This window comes from Natator depressus, chromosome 9 (genome assembly GCF_965152275.1).
Source record: "Natator depressus isolate rNatDep1 chromosome 9, rNatDep2.hap1, whole genome shotgun sequence".
Classification (NCBI taxonomy): Eukaryota; Metazoa; Chordata; order Testudines; family Cheloniidae; genus Natator; species Natator depressus.
The window spans coordinates 42,427,210-42,453,668 of record NC_134242.1 but is presented as its reverse complement, the minus strand read 5'-3'; the positions used below and the strand labels follow the sequence as shown (position 1 = coordinate 42,453,668).

Genomic DNA, 26,459 nt, shown 5'->3' with positions numbered 1-26,459 from the left:
GCCTGGGAGCAAGGTACCTGAAGCAGAGCAGTGCTGGGGAAAGGCAAAGGGAGCTGGGGAACTCCAGCCTAGTAAACCCCCAGGCTGCAGGCCTTGTTGAAGGCCTACGAAAGGTACTGGGCCTGCAAAGTAGCCTGGGGATAGGCAAAGGCCGCAGGTCCTACCCCCTTGCCAGTGATGAGTGGCCATTACAGACTGCAGTTTGCCCCAGTGAAAGGGGGTAGATGATGACTGGCAGTAGCCACTGAGGCAAGGTGGGCTTAGAGGGTTGGGGGTTCCCCTGGGAGGGGAGACAAATTGTGGGGGTATGATGGGACAGAACCCCAAAGGAAAGGGGCACCAGGGTCTAGGAGGGACATGGGGGCCTGAGGCAGACGAGACACCAGCCAGCAGAGGGTGCTCCAAAGCTGGAAAAGAGCTAATTCCTGAGCTGACCAGCAGGAGGCGCCGTGCCGGTGAGTACTCCATCTGCTACAGGGAGTAAATAGATATGTATAATCTGCTTGGGTTGAGATTTTCAAAACCTCCTAAAGGATTTGGAGGCTTGATTAGGCTTCCAGCTCCCTTAGAGAGCTTTGAAAAACTTCAGCTCAGCCATCAACTATAGAAAGTTGTAACAGCCTTTCTGTGAATGATTCAATGCTGCTGCTCCAGTAGAACTAGATTGGAGAGGGGTCAGAGAAAATGGAAAAAATGTATTGGGTTTAAAAACCGACTTTTTGTCAGAACAGTTTGGACAGAGTTTTCATCCAACCCTTCTCTTCAGTAAATACCTTGTTTCCATGCATGCCAGGGAAGAACAATATATGGAATGCATTGTGCCACCTTATGTTACATCATCTGAAACAAAACATTTCCTTTGTAGTAGGGGGTGTGGGAACCTTGCACAGGAAGCATTTTCCACAATTATGCTATTTTATCTCCTTTCCATTCCTCAGTGGATCTCTCTTCAATAAAGTGCACGTCAAGGTTCTTCTAGCCCTATGGAATATCTGATGGAAATGCATGTCCTGAGACACCTTGACAATTTTCAAACTATTATCCAATTTAATTCAATGGGAGCTATGAATGCTCATAACTCTGAAAACCAGATCACTTTTTTAGGAGTCTTTGACTAGGTTAAGGTTCCTAAAATCTGGCACTTGTATTTGAACATTATGGGACAAAATCAGTTCAAGTATTTTGAAATCTGAAAGGGACTGAAATCTATTTTTTATCTTTAAAGAATTGGAGTGGTGAAGTGAACATCGGCATTTGGGACTAAATAATAGCATCAAATAACTCAACAAGATTTTTCAAACTGTGTACCGAGAAGTGTGGATGGATTAACAGCTACCAATTTGACCCTTGCCATGACTTCAGATGTTAACAGAAGTTTCAGGTAAGTTGTCCTCAAATAGTATTTGTTAAAAGAATTGGACAAACAAACTCCATATACAACTGTGTGGAGGGAGCAGGACCTAGAATAGATGCTAGGTATGGTCACCAGGAAGGAATTCACTTCTGCCCAAACTAGCCTAGCGTAGGCATAATCCTGCATGATAGTGACTGCCTCCTGAAGTGTTAAACATCCCCGAGTCCTAATGAAGTCGATAGGACTTGAAAGCACTCCTGATCTCTCAGGATCAGGCCCTAATGCCAGGAGCCCACAACTGGTATTTAAAAAGGCCCCAGGATGTTTAAAAGAGCTTCATGCTCTCTGCAAGAAGCCCAACATTTGTAAATCTCTCTCACTTAGGTACTCCTTTCACAGCAGGCTTTAGGCAGTACTGCACACAACTTTAGTGACATAAACTTGGTCCACAATGACCTGTGAGCTGGTTCCATATGAGAGAGAAGTCTGATGTATGTTTGATGCAATCTGGACATTGGCAATACCAGGAGGGATGAGCTGGAGTGCCAATGAGAAGCACAGTCAGGAAAGTAACAAATACTTTCTGCATGGATTGTGTTGTCTAAATAGACAACCAACCTAATTCTCAATTATTGAGGGACAATCTCCACTCATTGATATATTTTGCTTTCCACAACCAAATCCCTGTACAACTTTTCATGAGTGATGTACCCAAGTATTCAGATTCTAATATCCAAACTGTATTGTTAAATCTATTCACCTAAATTTGGGTTATTGCTGATTATGTAGTTTTTAAAAACTAACTTTAGATTATCCACAAATATAAAAACTATACTCGGATGTACAGACACTCTTTTCCCAACGTATGTATTATATAATTTTTTAAACATTCACTTTAATACAATTTTAAAATCTCTACTTAGCAGGAAGCCAGACAGGATAGGGCTAGAAAATTTTGGGAAAAGTTCTACAATGAAGCACACAGTGAGTAAATGTAGGGAGAATTCCTTATTGTAATATAGTTCTTAGTTCGCTGTCAGAAGAAAGTGACTCTTACCATTGTCACATAGTAGAAAAACTCAATATCCACTTGCTATAGCTTTGTATTAAATAAATGGATTGCCTATATAGCATTATCTAATTTTTCAATGTAATGAACAGTTTTGGAAATAACTGCCAAAAATTTTTCCTTCAAGAACCAACATCAAGGAAGGTCTCATTTTTTTGTGAGAACAATGTTTCTCGAAGTAACACTTGCTATCAATTCAAACTATTTATTGCATTTCAAAAACAGGTAATTTAACAACTAGAAATGCCACATATTCAATACAATTTGAAAGATGAAGTGTTCTCAGATCTTGTTCATAGTCTGCAAATCTGCAATTAGCATAAGCAAACTAATTCCAAACAGGGCAAATTCATTTGTGAGATAACAGACTGAAAGTAGAGAAGAAGGAAAAAGTTAGCAAAACTATTAATCAGACTCCGCTACCAGCCAATACAGAACCAGAAAATAAGCACTATCCATTTCCTATCTAAGTGATAACTCTACAAGAAGCAAATGAACATGTCAGCCATCCAATCACTAATAAAGTGAGCACCAAGGACCACACTGAAACAAAAGCAGTAATCAAAGCGTTCCGCAAACCCTCCTACAGCAAATGCATGCAGACTAACATAGTACCGCCAACCCCCAAAAGGTAAAATATCTCAAGTCAGACTCCAAAAAATCCTGAGATTGGCCCAAAAGCCCTGAAGTTGTTTAAGGTTATATTGGTTTTGGTCTGTCTTTTTTTTTTTTTTTTAAACTCCCCCTGAGCATCCCCAATACATGTATCCATTAGTATTGTCAACTCTCCCAAATTTTAGAGTAATGACTTAATTCTGTATCCTCCCACTCTGTCCCACATCTGCCCATCCTGTATCCCGGCAATTAATTATGCTCCACATGGGCCGGGTGACCTCCCTGCACACACCTGCTCCTTCTGTAGGTCCAGGGATTCTTCACCCCTTTCTCCCAGTTCTGGAGCACAGAGATGGGGAGAGAAGCAGCGAGCACACTGACCCCTCTTGTGGGGGGAGGGGGAAAAGGAACATGGGGGAAGAAGTGGAGTTGCTTTGATCTGCAAGGCTCTTTCTGCTCCTTCCTTCCCTCCTGTGAGAATGGTGGCAACTGCTCCTTCTTTCTCTCCCTGACCCAGAAATTCCTCTGTGAGGCGGGAGGGGGAGGGACAGTTCCGACTGCATCCTGTTGCCACCCTGACAGGCTGCCCTTCCCCAGGTGGTGGGAAAGTGGGTAAGAGAGCCAATGAGAGGGGATTTTCCCTTGGGCAGGGCTAGAAATGGGGTGAGGGCTGGTGCTTCTCACAAAATCCCCAAACTGGCTCAAGCAGGGGTCAAAATCTTATTATGCAGCATGAAAAATATGCAAGAATTGGCAACATTGTAAAATAATAGCAGAAAGATCTTCGCAAGTAGAAAGCTGGCTTATACTGTGGCTCAAAAGAGATCAGCTAGAAAAGTGCGATGAAAGTTCAAGTTCCCCTAGAACTGAAGGCCCCATTTATTGTATGCTTAGACTAGGGATGATCCACAGTGGGTGACATGTACCCCTTTGCACTGTGGAAGCCCCACATTATCCCAGCAGAGGTGAATGGTTGTGGATGTGGTTGAAGCAATCATACAAATGTCTGTGCACTCTGGAAAGACAGATACATTCTGCTTTCACTCTGAGGCCTGGTCTACACTACAGAGTTAGGGTGACATAAGGCAGCTTACATCAACCTAACTCTAAGTGTCTATGCTAAAATGTAACCATCAACTACACCGATTTAATAACATCACCTCCGCGAGAGGCATAGTGCTTAGGTCGACGCAGTGTCATTGTAAACACCACATTGCTTGCATCAACTGTTGCTGCCTTTCAGTTAAATCAGTACAAGTGCTCCCAGTGGGGATGCGCACCTCCAATACAAGGAGCAGAGTGGGGGCATGCAAAAGTGATTTAATTACTGTGAAAAGAAAAGGAGTACTTGTGGCACCTTAGAGATTAACAAATTTATTTGAGCATAAGCTTTCATGAGCTACAGCTCACTTCATCGGATGCATGCAGTGGAAAATAAAGTGGGGAGATTTTATAGATTTTACAGAGAACATGAAACAATGGGTGTTAGCATACACACTGTAACAAGAGTGATCAGGTAAGGTGAGCTATTACCAGCGGGGGGGGGGCAAACCTTTTTGCAGTGATAATCAAGGTGGGCCATTTCCAGCAGTTGGCAAGAACGTGTGAGGAATGGTGGGGGGGGGGAATAAACATGGGGAAATAGTTTTACTTTGTGTAATGACCCATCCACTTCTAGTCTTTATTCAAGCCTAAATTAACTGTATCCAGTTTGCAAATTAATTCCAATTCAGCAGTCTCTCGTTGGAGTCTGGTTTTGAAGTTTTTGTTGAAGAATTGCCACTTTTAGGTCTGTAATCGAGTGACCAGAGAGATTGAAGTGTTCTCCGACTGGTTTTTGAATGTTATAATTCTTGACGTCTGATTTCTGTCCATTTATTCTTTTACGTAGACTGTCCGGTTTGGCCAGTGTACATGGCAGAGGGGCATTGCTGGCACATGATGGCATATATCGCATTGGTAGATGTGCAGGTGAATGAGCCTCTGATAGTGTGGCTGATGTGATTAGGCCCTATGATGGTGTCCCCTGAATAGATATGTGGGCACAGTTGCAACGGGCTTTGTTGCAAGGATAGGTTCCTGGGTTAGTGGTTCTGTTGCGTGGTGTGTGGTTGCTGGTGAGTATTTGCTTCAGGTTGGGGGGCTGTCTGTAAGCAAGGACTGGCCTGTCTCCCAAGATTTGTGAGAGTGATGGGTCGTCCTTCAGGATAGGTTGTAGATCCTTGATGATGCGCTGGAGAGGTTTTAGTTGGGGGCTGAAGGTGACGGCTAGTGGCGTTCTGTTATTTTCTTTGTTGGGCCTGTCCTGTAGTAGGTAACTTCTGGCTCTGTCAATCTGTTTCTTCACTTCAGCAGGTGGGTATTGTAGTTGTAAGAGTGCTTGATAGAGATCTTGTAGGTGTTTGTCTCTGTCTGAGGGGTTGGAGCAAATGCAGTTGTATCGTAGAGCTTGGCTGTAGACAATGGATTGTGTGGTGTGGTCTCGATGAAAGCTGGAGGCATGTAGGTATCTGCTCCGGGGTGGTGGTTATGTAACCATCGCTTATGAGCATCATCAAGGATCTACAACCTATCCTGAACATCTCCGGGGGTGAGATTACCTGTAATCAGTTTCTTAATGTATTAAGCTTAGACTTGAGTGGTTTAGCTTTATTTTGCTTGGTGACTTACTTGGTTTCAAGTAGTGACAGAACAACTTAAATACTATTTTTATGCTTAATAAAATCACTTTTCTTTATTAATAAACCCCGAGTAAGTGATTGATACCTGGGGGAGCAAACAGCTGTGCATATCTCTCTTAGTGTTATACAGGATGGACAATTTGAGTTTACCCTCTATAAGCTTTATACAGCGTAAAATGGATTTATTTGGGGTTTGGATCCCATTGGGAACTGGAGACCAGTAACCTGCTAAGCTGTCTGTAGCTTTGGGGGGCATGGACCAGACCCTGAGTCTAGTTGCAGCAGGCTAATGTGTCTGGCTCAACAAGCCAGGGTTCTGGAAGTCCCAAGCTGGCAGGGAAAATGGGCTCGGAGGTAATTTCAGCACATCAGGTGACAGTCCCAAGGGGGGGGGTCTCTGACTGAACCCATCACACACCCCCTTCAACTTGCCATAGATGGATCTGATATGCGTCTGATGTGTATGGATATATTATAAGCACACATGGTGTACATATTTACATTCACACTGTATATAAATATAATACCGTTGCCGAACAATCAAATTGAGTACCATGCTCTAACAGCTTTATGCTATTGCTCCCAACTAATGTATAAACTGGTTAATCCTGAAACATATCCCCCATAGGGTATGTCTTCACAGCAGTTAGTCTGAGTTGTAACTTGAGTGTTACCCCCCTCCCCCCCAATTCGACTCCTCTCCACACACAGATCTCTGGCTTGGGTTAAGCGGTGCTAGCTAGCCTGTTGGGAGAATGGGGCTGAAGCTCAAGGGGTGCTGATGCTGGAGCTAGTAATGCGGTGGGGATGCAGCATCATCAGCCAGACCAATCATTCTGTGCTGCTAATCAAATCACTCCGTTTAACTCCAGTGTTTTGCACTGTGGTTGCTCTCACTTGAGCTAGCCTGGCCTGTACAAAATTGAGCTAACTGTTGCAGTGAAGGCAGGTCCATGGTCACTTCCTTTTTCCTTCATTAGGCAATACTTTTAATCCTTCAACCTCAACTCCAGGCAATATAAATTACCACATATATGTGGTAATTTAAATTATCAACAGAATCTTGCCATTTTGGGTTTTTTATCCAACTATCCAGTCAGCAAAATATACACCTTGCATATTGTCTCTGCTTATTCTTTGATGTAAAAAAATTCAATAAAATCTTATGAGTTACGCATCTGCCATTTTAAAGTGTACCATAAGATTTAGGTGTCAGCCTTATCAATTAGAAGGTTATACATCCATCAACCAGATAATGAGGTTTAAAAGAGAAATGGTAGCTCATTACATTGGATGCTGTTTGTTGAATCTATGTCTCCAAAAAGAGGAAAGTTGTTCATGATCCGTAAACGAAGACTGTAGTTTAAAATTGGTGTGAGAGGAAAATTCCTGAAAGATTTGACTTTCCTCAGTTGTTAATAGCAAGATGTTAAAGAAATATCTCTGATTTGCAAATGAATTTTAGGTTTGCAAGATCAAAACTTTTTAGCCCTTTTAAGGAGGAAGAGCAGTTGAACAGTCAGGGTATTGGTGGTTCTTTTCTGAACCACGTACTGTCTCAGCATGCTGACTTTTCAGACTTGGCATTATATTAACTGTCTGTCAACCCCAAGAACTGTCAACTTCATGGGATTCAAGTGTACATCTAAATCCAGAGGGAAACAGGATCTGGTTTCAGTCATAAGAGAAATCAAAAACTTTCAGGATCTGATAAGCATTTGATGTTAGTATCTGCCAAGAACAGATGGTTTTTAAGCAGACATCTGTCAAATTATTTGGCAGGGAGTGCTTGGAAAGTGCTGTGTCAAAGGATGGTCAGTTAGCAGAAGATGGCAGGAATTGTAGAATGGCTTCCACAAAAATTCTTTGTTCTGGCAAAAACAAGACAGTAAGGAAAAACTTGTTGGGGGAGGGAGAGAAAATATAAGAAATGGAGAAAGGAAGACTGGCTGCAGATTTGGGTCACAGATGGGTCCAAATTGGAAATATTTGGGTCCAATAGATGCTGAGTCATTAGAATCCATAAGTGATATCTAAACCTCTGCAACCATAAAACTGCAAAGTAGCTAATTTTTTGTGCTGAATTGCTTGGAATAACTAAATTGCTGAGATACTTGGGGCTTTATCCATCTCTCACTGAAACAATGGCAAGATTTCCAATTCCCACTGAACTCCACTCTAGTGTCTGTTAGCCAATGACCATGTTTTCGCTGATGTTGGGAATTTAGAGACAGATTTTCTAAGGATCATCCTGTGACTCACTGTACCTCAAAGTAGCACCCTGTAACCCCAATATTCATCACTCCTATACAGTTGTGATATTTCATACAAAGCAAGCCATGTAAAATATCTCATGAAAGGTCATGATCTGCTGAAAGCCATTGTTCTGTCAATATATGTATATCGTTAGTGTGTATGAAGTTGAGATTTTGTTGTATGGTTTTTGAAATACATTGTGAGTTGGCCACAGCTAGTTCTCCAGAGACGACAAAAGAGGTGACCCACACCTTTGTGGGCGTTAAACAACTATTCATCAGCAGGGGAGTTGTAAACAAGAGATTTACAATTCTGTAAGCGTTGCACAAGCATCACACAATGGGGATTGCTCAAGTCTGTGACTCGTCAAGGTCCACCAGGACATGTGCCTGGAAAATACTAGCCCAGACATGGACTGAGGGTATAAAATAAGGGACAGTGGCATCATGCAATTACCTCTCTCCTCCCCCACCTCCGTTGAAGGCAACAAGAATGCTGATAAGACAAAGACTTAGAACTGAGGAGACTGGTCTGAGGCTAAGAAGGAAAATCAGCCTGTGTATTAAGAACTGTAACCTACCTGCAACATCCAGTGGGATGAGAGAAACTGGTTGATCCCAAGACTGCTTAGTCTAATAAGGTTTAGCATTTAGACTGCGTGCTTACGTTTTATTTTCTTTGGTATCTATCTCTGACCTTTATGCCTACCACTTATAATCACTTAAAATCTATATTTCTATAGTCAAACTTATTTTAATGTTTTATCCTTACCAGTGAGTTTGTCTGAAGTGCTTGGGAAATCTATTCAGGTTACAAATGCTGGTGCATGTCCCTCTCCTTTGACGAAGTGGCAAACTAAGTTTGCACTATTCAAAAGAAGGTCTTAAGCAGTGCAAGATGGTATATTTCTGGGTTGCAAGGCTGGGGGCATGGGAGATACGCAGGGAAACACCAGCAAATCGTTCATGAATGGTTTGGAGAGCATTCATGCAACTTAGCTGGGTGTGCCTCTGCATGCTGGTGGCTGAATAATAAGCAGCAAACCCCTCCAGGCACTGTTGTCACTGGCAAAGCATTGTGAGAGTCAGCCCAGGCTGGAGGGTTAAGGGGGCACAAGCCCCCCGTTTCCAGGCTGTACCCTGGGGATCCCGTCACACATCTTCAGTTGTGCACTAATCTTGTGTACCTGTTCTTGATCATGCTGCTGTGTACAAATTATACAATTTGTGACTGACTGCATCCATGTTGACTTGTATTGATAACTGCAGGCTGCTTGGTTTCTAGTCCTGTGTGGTGTCCTCAGCGCCTATTGACTTTAGTGAGCATTGTGAAAATTGGGTCCTGAGTGTCTACAGGGGCTTTAGAGCTTAAAGCTTCCATTGTCTTCAAGTGCTCAGCACCTTTCAGGCTCAAATTGAATGTACAGGAAGGTGGTGCACAGATTGAGGCACCTCTGAAAACCTGACTCGGAGCTCATTAAGTCAATGGAGTCTTTCCTTTGATTTCAGTGGTCTTAGGAGCAGGTCCCTTTAAGCTTAGATTTACTTGTGCTTCTTAATATGTCATGCAATACCCTCAGGTAGATATTTAACTGCTCAGTATAATAATGACTTCATCCCACCAATACTTCCCTGAATAAGAAGAGATAAGTGGATCCTTCAAAACTTGAGCAGCTAACTCAGGGCCTAAATCTTAACATATAATTCTAGTCATAATCTTTTTTTAAGGCCTGAAAGCAAAGACATTCCCAGAAGGTTGGAGTTACAGGAAGTCCTGCAAGGGATTTAGGATAATTCATAACCAGCTTCTCTGTAGCATAGAAGACCATGGGATTGCTTTTGCCAAAAGTCATTGCCAAACGTTAAATAAACTACAGAAATGTCCAATGTTGAAGGCTATATCCAAAATATGCCTGGGGTGAATCCTGGCCCCAGTGACCTCAATGGCAAAACTCCCATAAACTTCAATGGAACCCGGACTTGTAATATTTAACATCTTATTTCACAGATTAACCATACCTAGTTTTACTAATAACACTGATATCCTGTAACTTCACTCTCATCTGGCAAGCTGGAGTTACACTGAAGCAATGGCCATAAGAAAGGTTGAAAACACACATGCAAACATACTGAGGATTCTTTGGAAACTAGGAAGCATTATACAGTTTGTATTAGAACAAAATATAATGATGTTCAGGAGTAAAGACGCCGGGACTAAAACACAGTATCCGAGAAAGGAGGAGACTTATGATGTCTCTCCTGGAGACTGTACTTCCTAGAGCAATGAGGAAAACACTGTGGATAGTTGATACTAAGGTAATTTCTGCATCTTTCCAGGTTGGCTCTGACAACCTGTACAAACGTAAACTCTCTCCTCCTTTCAAGCCATAAAGCCCCCCAAAGGAAACGAGGCTTACTAGGCCTCTCTCCTCCTTTCATCAGATTTATTTGTTGTGTCAGAAGTGCCACAATATTTTACTGTTTCACGTGGATTCTGAACTCTTACCAGAACAATTGCAAAGGACAAAACTGAACATATTCTTACTTACCTTGCCTTCTATTCATGAGTGTTCCATGGGCTTCCTCCAGAGCAGATATTCTTCAGCAGAGGAAACATTACCTTGATTCTGCACAGCATTTTGAGTCTTCAACTCGCCTCAACTCTCAGTTTCCATTTAACGGGCTGGGAGGAATTGAAGACTGAAAATGACATACAGGGCAATCAAATTCTGCTTTTCTGAGATGACATAGTCCTGACACTGGTGTCTGCTGTGTATGGCTCTACCTGGAATTTTTATGGGAAGAAAATAATGGTGATGACCGCAGAAGAAAGATTTGTTTATACTGAAGAAAATATTTTAGGGTGCTATAAATAACTTGATCTGTGACAGTAATTAGGAATTGCAGCATGTTTGCATGATTTAAGTCTTCAAAAAAATTGCATCAGAAGGTGAATGTAGAAGATGAGTTTTCAGGAAGTAACAAATTAAAGATTTGCCAGGTGAATGGTAATATTTACATGATCTTTTTTGAAGTCCAAATCTTCTCCCAACTGACTTTTTTTCTCTCTCACATCCTACTGTGTGAGGTGTAGTTGTATGGCACAAGAGAGGCAGTCAGGAAATGGCTATGGTACTAATCCATCTATTGCCAATTAACATTCATTTTCTCAAAGTTGTCATTTTGCATAACCAAGTTTTTTTATAGACTCTGAACAGCACCTAAATTCTGAGACCATGAATCTGTATTTGTTTGTTTTTAGAGATTTGAATAATGACTTGTTAACACAATTCACCAAGGCCATTGTCCTGTACCTGTGTCATGCAGAGCAGCAGTGCCACAAGCCCACATTTGTATTATACAGGCAGGATGAAATACACCACTGTGTGGAGAGCCAGCATACATCCCAGGCACCACTCATGTCCCACTTACGCCCTCAACATAGGGCTAAAGCCTTGTTCTGGCTATGTGCTAGGAGTGAATTTCATCTGCAGTGAAAGTCTAATATGAATTCTAGCAACTCATATTACTGACTGAGAAAGCAGATGCTGTGTATTTTATCTGCTTATTTTGCAATATGCTACAGCTGCAACACAATTTTAAGATAGTGTCCAAGTGTGGTAAGCAAGCCCAAGAAAACTTGGGCAAGCTTGAAAAGCCAGTGATCTCCCCTCATAAGACTCAGGATTGAATGCCTGGTCTGAGCTAAAATGGATGGATTTCCATTCAAAGATTCATTGCATGAGGCCAGTGGGATACCAGTTGTGGAGAAAAAAGACCTGAGCCTAGAATTAATAATCTGTCACTTATGTTTTTAATTGGAAAGTGTCATCTATTGTTTTTTTTTAATAGGTGTTCATCTTCCTACCAGCCAGGCACTAAGCAAAGTTTTTTCTGAACAAAAGTTTAGAAATAGCAATAAATTCTTCAAGAGGGTGGGGGCAAACTTGTCACTGGTGGCACTGATGCATTTACAGAGCATCTTTCCATTCACTTCTTTGGGGTTTCGATCAGGCCTCTAATCACTCAGTAAAATGCTATTGTATTTCAGCTTGAATGCACACCTGTTTCTTTCCCCCCTAAGTGCCTTGTCTATGCACTGGATGTCCTTGTAGAAACCAAATATCTGCGAAGAATGAACTCCCTTTTATTACTTAAGTAGCAAAAGACCTGAGCATGCAGCCCCACACACTGAGTAGACTTCAGCAGGAGAACTCCCCCTGAAGTTTTGCCTGAATAGGAACATCAGGACAGAGGTTCCAGATGAATGATCAGTAGGAAAATACACATAATTAATGCAAAAATCAAAGCTGTTGGTGTTTGTTACCATAGTAGTCCCTCCAGTTTGTCAAACCCACTTGTTACATTTGTATTAGAACTAGATCAGGGGTTCTCAAACTTCATTGCACCACAACCCTCTTCTGACAACAAAAATTACTACATGACCCCAGGAGAGGGGAATGAAGCGTGGCATCAGGGCACGCATTTTCAAAAAGGGCCCACTGATTTTTGTGTGCCTCAGTCTTGAATTTGGCCTGGGTGGGAGCTGTTATCAGTGTTGGGGGGATGGGCGGGAGAAATCAACCCCCGGGAAAGCACCAAAAATATATAGCCCCTAACATGAATGGACATGTTCAAAAATGCGTGTTAGATTAGCTGGGTAGTAGCCTAGCCAATAATTCAGTGGCTGCTGGTTGTGCCTACTAAACTTAAGGTTCCAAAACATTTCTTGTCATAATGCACTGTGCAAGCATGTTCATCACTTTCTGAAACCTCTGATCTTTTGGAGTTGAAATGTCCCATGCTTTGTCTCCCTAAAATAATTTGGGGGGGAGGGAGCCGGTGGTAGGAGATGATGGAATTTGGTCAAAATCCTACCAGTCAGATTTGAGTTATTTGAAAATGAAGACACTTTTCTCAGAGTAAAAAACAGACATTCTAGTAACTTGTTTTTAAAACAGGACTCCAGTAAAAATGGCTGAAGCCTGGCACTTTAAATGAAGCAAGGGCCAGATGGAAATCAGTGGGAATCTTCATGTTGAATGTAATGGGTACTGATGAGCCCTATAGTCCTTATCAATGTGAGAGAAGGGAGTATGCAAAGACTCTTCCCCCCACTTTGGGCTGGGCACAGGGGTCAGCCACAATATGGGTGGGAGTTCCGTGTCGGCCAGCATTATCCGTTGTCAGTAACTCTCTCCTCCCGAGAGAGAGAAACAGCATGCGGGGCAAGCCAGCAGACTAAAGAAGGGGTTGCTCTTCAGGCCCTATTTGAGACAGCAAGCATTTTCAATTCTGGATGAGTCCTCAAATATTCCTCTTTGGGGATCCGACAGCAGCAGCAGCAGCATGGCTCCTGCTTGCCTCCATCCAGTGCAGGCTGGAAATGCTGCTGTTGCTGGAGTCTCCTGTTGTTGTCAATGTATCAGGGTAACTTTTTTTGTGTGTGTGTGTGTCATCTTTTGTGAATGTAAATCCAATGAGGGATCCGCAGATATGTCTGCATGTTGGGCGGACATGGCCATATGTTTTTGCCACATCCTGCTTTCTTCGCTCACGCTTTTTTGCTTGTTCTGTTGGTCTGTTCTCAGTGGCTTCAGATGCAGACCAACAAGATCACTACCATCCTGATCTATCAGCAGCAGCAGCTTCCCATGCACATGGCCGGCCTTTAGATGAGCCTTGAGAGTGTCCTTGTGTCATCTTTGTTGGCCTCCCAGTATATGTGCTCCCATTTTCAGCAGTCTTTAAAATATGGGAAGTTGCATGTCATCCATATGTGCAAGGTGACAAGTCCAGCAAAGTTGGTCCTGTATGATTAGGGATTCAACCCTAGTCATGTAGCACTGTGCCAAGACTACAGTGTTTGCTAGCCTGTCCAACCGCTTGAAGTTGCAGATAAGACTCAGACAGCACATGTGAAAATGCCTTAGTTGCTTTAGTTGCCCGCTGTAGCATGTCCATGTTTCATGTCCACAGAGGATTGCTTAACTCCATTGTATACTAGACATTAATCTTGGTGTGAAGTCGAATGCCTCTCATCTTCCCCAGACAGTGACAAAGTCGACCACAGGTAGACCTGGCTTTAGAAATGTGCTGTCATTTCATCGTTGATCCCGGCATTAGTAAACAAGCTGTGGCTTGTTTTTCTACCACATTAAGCAGTGTGTCATCAGCTGCGATTTCCAAGCAGGCTGATAAAGCACTTCAGTTTTCTTGAGGCTGACAAATAGCTTTGCTGATCTAGAAAAACAGTCGATTAGATGCTGCATGTCTTCAATGGCATGTGCTAAGAGTACACACTCAACAGGAAAAATCAACTCCCTGATGAGCAACGAAGAATCCAATGAATCATCCTTTGCATCCGATGAAGAGGGTATTCACCCACGAAAGCTTATGCTCCAGTACGTCTGTTTAGTCTATAAGGTGCCACAGGACTCTTTGCCGCTTTTACAGATCCAGACTAACACGGCGACCCCTCTGATACCTGTTGAGTAAGTTGATCATCTTAGTGCAAGCACAAAGATGCTGGAGATTGAAGGTGTTAACATGTGCAGAATTGCATGTAAATACCCTGGTTACAGCCTTTGAAGGAATCAAGCAGCATAGCACCAAAGAGAATGCTAAATAGCATAGGTGCGAGCACACAACCCAGCTTAATGCCATTTGGACAGAGGGTCTGATGAAGCACCATTTTCCAGCACTCTAGCCAGCATGTCATCCTGGACAGAGCTCACAATGGTGATGAATTTGTGCAGGTGCCCAACTTAGTGCTAGATCCTCAAGAGATCCTTTCAACTAACAGTGTCAAAGTCCTTTGTCAGGTCTATAAATACCATATAGAGGTCACTGTTTTGTTCACAGCACTTTTTTTCCTATATTTGCAGAGCAGCAACATAGCACATCCACTAATCCACGTTATGCACAAAAGCTACGCTGAGTCTGAGATGATATCAGTGATGGTGGACAGTCTTTTGAGAAGAACTTGACATGTGTCCTGCTCAGCAATGGAAAGAAGCAAGATACAATGGTGGTTGCCACAGACTGCTTGGTCACTTTTGTATTTGTATACATGGACAACTGAGACCTTCTTGAAGTCTGGAGGCATAATGTCCTGCTCCCAGATGATGGTGAATTACATGAGGATTCGAGACTTGTGATCGTCACCATGCATGTAGACTCCTGGCAGGGAATGCAAGCCACGGTCTAGCCCTTACTGTTTGTATTAATGTCATTTTGTTCATTACAACATGCCTTGCCCTGAAGCACTGTATGGGACTGACTGAGAAAGGAGGACTCTCTCTCTCTCTCTCTCTCCCAAGGGCAGGCAAAGGTGTCAAAATAGCTGCCTTACACATTACTAGAAAGTGTTAATAAGCTTTGTTTAGTTAAAAAGTCTCCATAGTGCCTACCTAAGCACCAAGTGTTGGCATTTCTAATGCTTATCACAAATATCTCATGGTGATTGGTTTGTGGGTGGAGAGAAGAGTGGGGAGCTGGTAGAAGCAGAGATCTGGAACTTGATCTTTGTAGCATGCAGAACATTTTTAATTGACTTCTTTTTGTAAATCTGATATGTATATTAAAAAAAGGATTTGGGGTGGAACAATGTTCCAAGTTTCCCTTATTTGACCCTTCCTGGATTTGGACCTCAGTGAGAAAATATTACATTTGGGGCCAGATTCTCAGCTGCTGTAAGTTGGCATCATTCCGCTGAAGTCAATGGGACTGCCAAAGATGATCTTTCCCTTATAAGTCATAAAGCTATAGGAACGTTGTAATCAAAATATAGTTGAGCTAAAGGCTCTCTTGCAGTCTCTATCCTGGACATGTTTTATGTGTTGGGAACTTTTTGTCTTCCTCTCTTTTCCTGGTGAGATGAGCCAATTGAGAAGAATATGGTATGGGCAATTTAACCATAGTCAAAGTAACTCTTGTATTCTGGGCTGGTGAAAAGGGCAAGCAGAAATGCAACTACAGCTTACACACTGAGCTTCAGCTCCAAAATTTTACAAAATAGTTCAAAATTCCCCTCACTCTTTCCAGCTTTACCAAATTCTTCTCAGCACAGGATCCTGAACAACCTCCTTCAGTACTATAGCAGGCCTCTTACCTCCAAGATGATATCCTTGCCCTTGATTATCTTCCACTCAAGAGGTGGCAAGTGACTTAGGTGTGAGGCATTCTTCCTGCGGGACTCTGGTTGGTTTCCAAGGTCAAATCTGTGGGGGATCCACAGGTCGGAGAGTTCCCAGAATGGAAGGAAAACCCAAGAACTAAACCCCAACTTTGCTTTCTGAAAAGGCAGGAGGGCCAAAGGAAGTGGGGGATAGATCTATTTTCACTTTTAGCCATTTGAAATGTTCCTAATATAATGCATGTTATGTGGAAGAAATACCTTAAACATAAGAAATCGAGGCCTAGATACTCAAAGATATTTAGGCACCGAAATCCCACTGAAATCTACCTTTCAGGATGCAGCCCCAAGTAATCTGAAGAGCCCATGCAGAGTGATTTACTAGGGAAGGAATTCCTGATGCTACATGAGAACTGGATTTGTTTGGTTTGTGATGTCTTGGAAAACGTAAAGGAAAGCAAGGAGATTAAAACATGAGTTTGCAATGATTCTGGCGGCTTTTTCTTAAACATGGCCTTTCTCCACTTCACTAAAATCTGCATGCTAAGAAAGAAAACTCATCTAAGTGCTGTAGTCTAACTGAACTTTTCTGTAGCCTCCATCAGTTTAGTATCTGCATGCTGTAATGTATAGAAATAATGACCATCCTGCCTGCTATTACTGCAGTCTATAGAGCTCTCTGGGATCTGCATCCCATCAGAACAATGAGCCAAGTCAAAATAGTAAATCCTCCAGGGTTCTTTTTGAACATAGATATTTGGCATTCATTTTCAAACCATGCCTTTTGCTTTTTTTGTCTGTGCTGAAAGCTGACCGAGCCTGTGTTTGCAGGTCAGGGCCTTGGATTGCAAGCCTGTGTTCTCCTATGTAGGTGAAGAGCCTCGCACAATTTAGGAGGCTGTAGTACATGGTAACTAATCATTGTGTTTAGGACCTCTAATATCTGAGCAAGTTAATTTCCAAGTTATTCCATATGTCCCAGATTCCAGAAACGCATCCTGTTCCACTTCCAGCCAGTGATCCCACCAGATGTATCACGTTTTTTCCTTCCTACCAGCTACCTAAACCTAACAGCCAAAGAGAACGAGCTCCTAGCTGTGGACATCTAGCTCTTTGTGATGAATGCGCACAGATACCTGTGGAAACTTCTAACTTCCCGCCTCTGCCCAAACCTCAGTATCTGAACAACACGTGATTGATCTATGTTCTGAGGTAAGTACATGTACTTACATCATTGCCTTCTACTAAACAACCCGTGTTATGCTATGAGATGAATTATGTCCCCTGCTTACACTCTAAAATCTGAAAATAAAATTTATGCTTTACAACTTCAGGAAGTTTTGCTGCTTCCCACAATAAAATCTCTAGGTTAGTGACTTGCTGTAATGTCAAGACTTGTTTCTTCCTGATTGTTGCTATTATTTCACCCAAGCATCCATTTTAACTCCATTTGTTAAATGCTTTTGTTAAAGTCAGTAAGTACTGAATGCAAAAAAGGGCAGAGGAATTTTCCTCCCACTGAATCACTACTGGGGGAAAATTATGGTATAACAGTAACACATGAATTTTGAAATTCTGCTCCCATGCTGTAAAAGGAAACCAGAGATGAATATCTGACCTCATTAAACATGGGAGTTCAGGTCAGGAATTGTTTCTAAAGATGTTATGTATGTTTTTCAAATTAAATCCTCAAATGCATTAATCCTAAATCCCAAATACTTGTTGCTATAGCTGAGAAACAAGCACCTCTGTCATCTTCCCATGCTCAAATGATTGCGAAATGCATGGATAAGATATGCCTTCCTGCTGTAGTTAAGTTTAATAACTTGTTCAGGATAAATGGAGCAGTGGTGGAGCAATTACCTCTGAAAGAAGCAAACTGAAGAAGTAAAACTTGAGGAGCGCATGCAGGTCATGAGCAGGAACAGACACACTGTACAGCTGCTCCATTATCAATTTCAGTGCAATTGAGATTTTTTTTATAACTATCCCTTCCTGCAAAGAGAGACCATTAACAAGCGAATTTGAAGGGTCCCTGTCAGAATTGATAAAGGGTCTGTTGTCAGATCCCTAGTAGAAGATAACAGTCACTCCCTAAGCCTTTCCTGCCAAGTCTGGGGGATGTGAATCAGGCAGGGAAGAGTTAAATATCTGGGGAGCAGATGTAGGGAGAGCTGTTTCTTTCTTTGGCAATCCTATAAAGTAAACAGAACAAAGGAGTCGCCAATCTGGGAGGGGAGAGATCGGATTACATTTAGGAAAGCAGAAGGATAATTTTCCTCTGGGTCTTCTCTGTACTCTGAAAAAGAGAGGGGAGGGGGTGTTAGAGTTTATGGGTTTGACTATCCACTTCCTTCTCCCCTATTTAATCACTTACCACATGTGCAGAAGGAATATACCATGCTCCCATCCTGATATGCTAATGCAAACCATTATACAAAGTGCAAGGCTCTGCTCTAGCTGTGTGCTGCTTGTATGCCAGGGGAGGGGAAGTCCACTCTGATAATACTTACAACCATATCTCTATCTTAAAGATTCATGCCTGGGTATTAGGCTCATTTAAATCTTCGGATTTATTCCATATTCTAAAAATAGGCAGTAATTAAACAATTTGGGCAATCATCAATTATTCCTCCTGTAAGACTAACACAAACTATAAAATATTGCGCTGAATGTGCTTGTTATAATAATACAGGGCGATTTTCTTAAAGCAAGAAGGGGAGATATGATTAAAAGGACCAGAATGGGGGGAAAAGCCCAGGGCCCAGATCTTCAGCTGGTATAAACTCACATTGTTCTATTAACTTCAGTGGAGGTATGCTGATTTACATCTGTTGAGCATCTGGCCTCAGGGATTTCTACTTATAATGGAAAACCTGCTGAAATGCTCTCCTTGGGGTAGGGTGACCAGATGTCCCGATTTTATAGAGACAGTCCTGATATTTGGGGCTTTTTCTTATATAGGTGCCTATTACCCCCTCAGCTCCTGTCCTGATTTTTCACACTTGCTATCTGGTCATTCTACCTGGGGCAGTATGTACAGTATCCCTACGACTGGCTATATATATTTGGCTGGTTATTTTCATACGTTAGATACCTTGTACAAAGTGTCTTTCATTTCACAGTAACCTCACAAAGTGCACTGACAACGTATGTATAAACTCCCCAGTGAAATGCTAAACAGCGGAGAAGAAACAGAGATTTGTTAGTAGTTTCTGTAGGATTGGTCCAGGCACAATGGACACCAGTTTAACTTTGTTACCATATCACACTGACCAATGTTGGGTCACATCATCCTAATACAAAAGAAGAATGAGCAAAAGAGATAAAAATGACTCTGGAGCACTGGGCAGAGCGGCAGCACTGTGTGACTGCTGTGCAACGGTATCTTAAGTGCTGTTTAACCACTGACGTGGATTATTTGACCTAGACACAGTATCGCTCACCAGTCCTGGAGCTGCAAGAATAACAAGACAGCTTTACTCCATTTCTAATCTTTAGTTTTGAGCCATTCTCAACAGAATGGCTTTAGGCATTTTGAGGCCTCCTTGCTCAGGACTCCTACCTCCATTTCATGCACCTGCCAGGACCGATAAAGATTGAATGGGACCATTCTTTTCCCCAAACTGACACAGCAATTTAATGCCGCTCACGTGAATCCCCAGGGGAGGAAGGGAAGAACTTTTGCTAGGAGGATGTGGCATAGGCTGGAGGTGGTATGTAAGTTTGGCTTAAACTCAAGCAGAGTGGCCTCAACGTCTGTCCCCCTCAAGATACCACTGTCTCTACAGTCCTAGACTGCTCTGATCCAAACTAAATCTTCTCCTAAATGACAAGGAAATGCTTCATAGGGGGAAAACTTGACTTTTTTTTATTGAATGGCAGCAGCCCAGATTAGCTAAACTATCAGCTGCCCATTACAGGTTTGTTGATCAAGATACTGCAGATGTTACGGAGTGCCCAGATATATATGCTCAAGCAACTATGAAAGTGTGCATGGAGACCTCATAGTGTTCTGGCCACAGTTGAGGACTGTAAACACCAGTGAGTACAGCTGGCCAGAGGATGACAATTCTGTTTCATGACAACTTTTGAGGTTTCAGAATTAGTTTTTGTTCTGCATGGGCATGAAAATAAAACTATTTGAATATTTTTGCAGGAGTGGGTCGATGCAGTCCTGCGATGAAGAGTGCCCAGTTCAAGCCCCCATTCTGCCAGATTTGGAGCAGAGTTTTTCATCCTCCATTACTCCAAATCAGGCCGTATGGGGACTTAATCCTGAGTTTCCCACATTTTAGGCCAGGACCCTAACCACCCAGCTATAGACAAAGTCTCTTTATGACCCAAAAATCTTCCTGATAAAAATTTTATGGAAACAGATTTGTTTCTGTGAAATGTTTTGTTTGTGGTGAAAAAGTTCCTATCAGCTCTACCAAGGAGAGTGAGGAACTATTTAAGATGGCCTATGAGAGGGTGACATGATATAATGGATGACATTAAGGGAAAAATTAAGATGATTATCAATGTCTCCTGACAATGAGACCTAGCTGGCTGTGGAATACTTTGCTAAGGTAAGTGGTGGAAGTTCCATCACTTGGGAAACATAAAACCTAGACTGGTCAAGACACCAGAAAATGTACTGTAAGAAACAAACAATCTTTTATTGCCATAGAGATAGGAGAGATTACCAACAGGTGCTTTGCTTCTCTAACACCTACTTGATTTGTTTCTAGGAAGAGAATATATAGAGCACAGCCCAACCCTTTCGTGAAACTCAAGGACAAAGGAAAATGTTAGCTCCTCAGGGGTAACAACCACATCTATAAAAAGAAAAGGAGTACTTGTGGCACCTTAGAGACTTATAATAAATTTGTTAGTCTCTAAGGTGCCACAAGTACTCCTTTTCTTTTTGCGAATACAGACTAACATGGCTGCTACTCTGAAACCAACCACATCTATGTACACATGGGGTAGCTGTAAAATACGCTAGATAAAATGGAGGGATTGCTCTAATAGGCTGCCTCCTAGGACTTGCATCTTTAAATTATTTAACCTGGTGATGCATTTCCCTTGAATGCTCATCAGCACACATCTGGCTGCTCTCTGAAGAGGACAGCTCTCTTGTTATGGTTTCAACAAAGTTTTTTTTTTTTAAAAATTGCAATTGAGAGAGGCAGGCTACATGTGACATGTAAAGCTTCAGACACAATTCTACACACAAGGTATACCACCCTCCCAAAGCAAGATATCCGATTATTCAAAAACAAGCCCATATTCTTCAGGAAATGACTCACAGATTTTACTACAGTGGGGCTATGAGTCATAATTAAAATATCTGACCCAACTGGCTGATCCCTAATGATCCCCCTCTCCCCCAAGCATGTGATGCGGAAGACATAACACCACTGCAGCCACAAAAGTTCACCATGAAATCGAAGAGCTTGATTTTCGTTATACTAAGGCCCTTTTACATCCCTCCAGCATCCAAAGGGACCGCAAAGTAAATGTAACTTGCACTCAGTTTAAGCCCCTTTTTACACTGCCCAAGTGGTGTGAGTGAGAATCAGGCTCCAGAATTTTAGAATGAAGGTGCTAATTTGGTTCTGAAGCCACATTGTCTTCCAAGCAGCATTGTTTTCCTTTAAGCACTTATTGGATGGGACAGGAATTCTAACACTTCCCAGAACTCTGACAGATAAAGGTAACAGTTTAACATGTCTTCCGTTGTTGTTGTTGTAGCCATCTTGGTCCCAGGATATTAATGAGACAGGGTGTGTGAGGTAATATCTTTTATGGGCTAAACTTTTATTGGTGAAAGAGACAAGCTTTTGAGCTTCCACAGAGCTCTTCTTCATGTCTGGGAAAGGTGAGTTACCTATCTTCTGTCTGTAATGTAAGAGTGAGTCAAGTGAACAAAATACCCTACAGGCTTTGGCTTCTAAATACCTGAATATTGTCTTCTATGATTTTCATCATGTTCAATTCACTTGCTAAAAGGAATCTCAGTGAGCAATTAAGTGGTGTGATGGGGCGTGAGGTGAGCATAAACTTGGGAAGTGTGCATATGACTCTTTGCCAGGGAAAAGTTTCTCAGCAAAGCACATCTTTCCTCTTTTATTCGTCCTAATGCAATCCAAATCTTAGTACTTTGTTGCTATCTTTTAACTCCCACACCAATGCCCTTTTACGTTGTCTAGTTTCATAGATTCATAGATATTTAGGTCAGAAGGGACCATTATGATCACCTAGTCTAACCTCCTGCACAACGCAGGCCACAGAATTTCACCCACCACTCCTACAAAAAAAAAAACACACACCTATATCTGTGCTATTGAAGTCCTCAAATCGTAGTTTAAAGACTTCAAGGAGCAGAGAATCCTCCAGCAAGTGACCTGTGCCCCATGCTACAGAGGAAGGCGAAAAACCTCCAGGGCCTCTTCCAATCTGCCCTGGAGGAAAATTCCTTCCCGACCCCAGATATGGCGATCAGCTAAACCCTGCGCATATGGGCAAGATTCATCAGCCAGATACTACAGAAAATTCTTTCCTGGGTAACTCGGATCTCACCCCATCTAATAGCCCATCACAGGCCATTGAGCCTATTTATGAATATTTAATTACCAAAATCATGTTATCCCATCATACCATCTCCTCCATAAACTTATCGAGTTTAATCTTAAAGCCAGATAGATCTTTTGCCCCCACTGTTTCCCTTGGAAGGCTATTCCAAAACTTCACTCCTCTGATGGTTAAAAACCTTCGTCTAATTTCTACTCTAAATTTCCTAGTGGCCAGTTTCTATCCATTTGTTCTTGTGTCCACATTGGTACTGAGCTTAAATAATTCCTCTCCCTCTCTGGTATTTATCCCTCTGATATATTTATAGAGAGCAATCATATCTCCCCTCAACCTTCTTTTAGTTAGGCTAAACAAGCCAAGCTCCCTGAGTCTCCTTTCATAAGACAAGTTTTCCATTCCTCGGATCATCCTAGTAGCCCTTCTCTGTACCTGTTTCAGTTTGAATTCATCCTTCTTAAACATGGGAGACCAGAACTGCACACAGTATTTCAGGTGAGGTCTCACCATCTCACCAGTGCCTTGTATAACGGTACTAAAACCTCCTTATCCCTACTGGAAATACCTCTCCTGATGCATCCCAAGACCGCATTAGCTTTTTTCACAGCCATATCACATTGGCGGCTCATAGTCATCCTATGATCAACCAATACTCCAAGGCCCTTTTCCTCCTCCGTTACTTCTAATTGATGCATCCCTAGCTTATAACTAAAATTCTTGTTGTTAATCCCTAAATGCATGACCTTACACTTCTCACTATTAAATTTCATCCTATTACTATTACTCCAGTTTACAAGGTCATCCAGATCCTCCTTTAGGGTATCCCTGTCCTTCTCTAAATTGGCAATACCTCCCAGCTTTGTATCATCCGCAAACTTTATTAGCACACTCCCACTTTTTGTGCCAAGGTCAGTAATAAAAAGATTGGTCCCAAAACCGATCCTTGAGGAACTCCACTGGTAACCTCCCTCCAGCCTGACGGTTCACCTTTCAGTAGGACCCGTTGTAGTCTCCCCTTTAACCAATTCCTTATCCACCTTTCAATTTTCCTATTGATCCCCATCTTATCCAATTTAACTAATAATTCCCCATGTGGCACGGTATCAAATGCCTTACTAAAATCCAGGTAAATTAGATCCACTGCATTTCCTTTGTCTAAAAAATCTGTTACTTTCTCAAAGAAGGAGAAACCAACTTTCTCAGGTTGGTTTGGCATGATCTACCTTTTGTAAAACCATGTTGTATTTTGTCCCATTTACCATTGACTTCAATGTCCTTAACTACCTTCTCCTTCAAAATTTTTTCCAAGACCTTGCATACTACAGATGTCAAACTAACAGGCCTATAATTACCCAGATCACTTTTTTTTCCCTTTCTTAAAAATAGGAACTATGTTAGCAATTCTCCAATCATACGGTACAACCCCTGAGTTTACAGATTCATTAAAAATTCTTGCTAATGGGCTTGCAATTTCTTGTGCCAATTCCTTTAATATTCTTGGATGAAGATTATCTGGGCCCCCCGATTTAGTCCCATTAAGCTGTTTGAGTTTCGCTTCTACCTCAAATGTGGTGATGTCTACCTCCATATCCTCATTCCCATTTGTCATGCTACCATTATCCCCAAGATCCTCTTTAGTCTTATTAAAGACTGAGGCAAAGTATTTGTTTAGATATTGGGCCATGCCTAGATTATCCTTGACCTCCACTCCATCCTCAGTGTTTAGGGGTCCCACTTCTTCTTTCTTTGTTTTCCTCTTATTTATGACTATAGAACCTTTTACAGTTGTTTTTAATTCCCTTTGCAAGGTCCAACTCTACTTGACTTTTAGCCTGTCTCACTTTATCCCTACATGTTCTGACCTCAATAAGGTAGCTTTCCTTGCTGATCCCTCCCTTCTTCCACTCCCTATATGCTTTCTGCTTTTTCTTAATCACCTCTCTGAGATGCTTGGTCTACAACTCCTGCCTATGATTTTTTTCCCCTTACTTGGGATGCAGGCTTCCGATTAGCTTCTGCAGCTTTGATTTAAAATAATCCCAGGCCTCCTCCTACCTTTAGATCCATAAATTCTTCAGTCCAATCCACTTCCCTAACTAATTTCCTTATTTTTGAAAGTCAGCCCTTTTGAAATAAAAAACCCTAGCTGCAGATTTATTTTTATTAATCCTTCCGTTCAGTTTGAACTGAATTAGCTCATGATCACTTGAGCCAAGATTATCCCCTACAACCATTTCTTCTATGAGGTCCTCACTACTCACCAAAACCAAATCTAAAATGGCATCCCCTCTAGTCGGTTCAGCAACTACTTGCTGAAGGAATCCATCAGCTATTGCATCTAGGAAAATCTGAGCCCTATTATTATTACTAGCACTCTGTCCTCCAGTCTATATCTGGGAAGTTAGTCTCCCATGATCACAGTTTCCATTAGTATTTACTTTATTAAAAACATTAAAAAGGGCTCTCTCCATATCCAAATTAGATCCCGGAGGTCTATACACCCCAAGCACTATCCCAGGGGAGGCTCTAATAGTTTTCTTCCCCAATTTAATTTTTGCCCAGACGGACTCAGTCATATCCATTTCATCGCTTCTTATTTCTTTACATTCTATCTCATCATTGATATACAATGCTACTCCACCACCTTTACCTTTATTTTGGTCTTTACTAAAAAGCACATACCCTTCAATACCTGTAGCCCAGTCATGACTACTATTCCACCATGTTTCTGTTATCCCTATAATATCTGGTTTCACTTCCTGCACCAGTAGCTCTAGTTCCTCCATTTTGTTACCTAGGCTCCTCGCATTAGTGTACAAACATCTTAATTTTTGCTGTTTGGCCTCACTCGCATTCTGTACCCTATTAGGCACGGTCATTTTACTACCAGTATAACCTATTAGACTTGTATCTACACTGCCCTTCCTCCTACCCACGGCTGTATCCACTCTTACTTCATTTTCTTTCCTCTCAATGCTAAATTCTGGCGTGGAGATTATCTGGACATCTCTCAACCATCTCCCCCTAATTCCTAGTTTAAAGTTCTCTTAATCAGTTGTGCCAGCCTCCATCCTAGAAGTCTATTTCCTTCCCTACTCAGATGAAGTCCATCCTGAGAGAACTGCCCTCTATCTATGAATGCCTCCCAGTGGCCATACATCCCAAAGCCCTCCTTATAGCACCACTGCCTAAGCCATCTGTTGATAGTCATAATCTTGTCACACCTTGTTGCCCTTCTCTAGGAACAGGCAGAATCCCACTAAAGATCACCTGAGCCTCAATTTCCTTAAGCATCTTCCCCAGCCTAGCATAGTCTCCCTTAATACTTTCCAGCGAGAATCTAGCCGTATCATTTGTTCCCACATGAAGGATAATTAGGGGATTCTTTCCCGCTCCCTTTAGAATCCTTTTCAACCTCAGGTCTACATCCCGTATCTTAGCACCTGGAAGACAGCACACCCTCCTATTCTCCGGATCAGCTCTGGTTACAGGCCTATCTATTCTCAGTAAAGAGTCCCCAATCACATAGACCTGTCTTTTCCTAGTGACGGTGCTATTCTCCAGTCTATCCCCTGTTCCCTCTGGCTGCAAGTTCTTTCCATTCCTATTCTCCCTTGTAATCCTCCTTAACCCATTCTGTATCCTCCTGGGGCTCATATTTGGTGTAATCTCCATTAACTCTTCCCCTTTTCCTATAGGACTAGCCACTCTTCTTCTCTTCTTCCTTGCCCTTCCACCTTCAGTGACTACCTGCTGAGCCCCTTCTTCATTT

The 26,459-nt window shown here is 42.1% G+C and overlaps 1 protein-coding gene and 1 long non-coding RNA gene across 2 annotated transcripts in view; one reads left to right on the top strand and one right to left on the bottom strand.

Moving 5' to 3' along the window:
* Positions 1-26,459, bottom strand: part of LOC141993447 (pinopsin-like) — a 140,967-nt gene that overhangs the window by 12,649 nt on the left and 101,859 nt on the right. The window lies entirely within an intron of this gene.
* Positions 329-15,570, top strand: LOC141993450 (uncharacterized). Its single transcript, XR_012640864.1, has 3 exons — positions 329-455; positions 1,226-1,381; positions 14,862-15,570. It is a non-coding gene; the product is annotated as an uncharacterized LOC141993450 (long non-coding RNA).